Source organism: Mandrillus leucophaeus, unplaced genomic scaffold (genome assembly GCF_000951045.1).
Source record: "Mandrillus leucophaeus isolate KB7577 unplaced genomic scaffold, Mleu.le_1.0 Scaffold467, whole genome shotgun sequence".
In the NCBI taxonomy this organism is placed as follows: Eukaryota; Metazoa; Chordata; class Mammalia; order Primates; family Cercopithecidae; genus Mandrillus; species Mandrillus leucophaeus.
Window position 1 is genome coordinate 593,480 of NW_012104998.1, and position 1,372 is coordinate 594,851.

A 1,372-nucleotide genomic window follows, 5' to 3' on the forward strand; every position below is an offset into this window, starting at 1 on the left:
GGCACATGCCACCGCGTCCAGCTAATTTTTGTATTCTTAGTAGAGATGGGGTTTCACCAGGTTGGCCAGGCTGGTCTTGAACTCCCGACCTCAGGTGATCTGCCTCCCAAAGTGCTGGGATTACAGGCATGAGCTACCACACTCGGCCCAGCATTATTTATATTAATGTGTAACAGTGTCTTTAAAATGTGTACACTGATCAAATTACTTGAGATTCAGAGCCTTTGGTCTTATATGTAAATTCACTTAAAAACATCTACATTATGGCCTCAGGGCAAATAGCTTATTTTGTTGATTTCATTGTCAGTACACCTATTGTACAGTAGTGCATTCTAGTTTAAAAAAAAAAAAAAAAAAGCTGAGGCCAGGCTTGGTAGCTTATGACTACAATCCCAGCTCTTTGGGAGGCCAAGGCCAGAGAACCACTTAAGGCCAGTCATTCAAGACTAGCCTGAGCGATATAGCGAGACTGTCTCTACAAAAAATAAAAAAATTACATGGGCATGGGTGGAATGTGCTTGTAGTATAGCTACTCGGGAGGCTGAGGCAAGAGGATTGCTTAATCTGAGGAGTTTGAGGCTGCAGTGAGCTATGATGAGGCCACTGCACTCCAGTCTGGCCAATAGAGTGAGACCATGTCTCTTAAAAAGAAAGCTGAAACAGTAAATTATTATGGCTATTTTCATTTAGATAGTTCTGTCATTAAATTACCAGGTCAGATGTAGTAACACATATGCCATGATTTAATTCTGAGAATCAGGTGTATTAGTCTTTAGAAGTGGCTATATGAGAAGCTGAAGATAACATGGACTTGTCTTTTTATTATGACAATGCAAAATACTTGAGAAGGAAAATTCTAAACAGCATTTTAAAATCACCATTTTTGCTGCTAAAAACATGGGTTAAGAATCTGATAAATGTCCTGCTGGGCGTGGTGGCTCACGCCTGTAATCCCAGCACTTTGGGAGGCCAAGGCGGGCAGATCACAAGGTCAGGAAATGGAGACCATCCTGGCTAACATAGTGAAACCCGTCTCTACTAAAAATACAAAAAATTAGCCGGCCGTGGTGGCAGGCGCCTGTAGTTGCAGGTACTCAGGAGGCTGAGGCAGGAGAATGGTGTCAACCCAGGAGGTGTAGCTTGCAGTGAGCCGAGATGGCGCCATTGCACTCCAGCCTGAGTGACAGAGCTAGACTCGTCTCAAAAAAAAAAAAAAAAGAATGTGATAAATTTCCCAAAGCAGTTACGCTTAAAAAATAGTCATATTGTCATGAGAGTGGGGGTCTTACATTTTATCATTTAGCTTCAATAGCAGTTTGCTAAATAACACCATTATTAACAACAAAAGAAAAGAGGGGAAAAGGCACAGAAA

At 41.8% G+C, this 1,372-nt stretch overlaps 1 protein-coding gene across 1 annotated transcript in view; it reads left to right on the forward strand.

Annotated features, from left to right (window-relative positions):
- Window positions 1-1,372, forward strand: part of PPP2R3C (protein phosphatase 2, regulatory subunit B'', gamma) — a 40,400-nt gene that overhangs the window by 34,919 nt on the left and 4,109 nt on the right. The gene's annotated exons all lie outside the window — the stretch shown is intronic.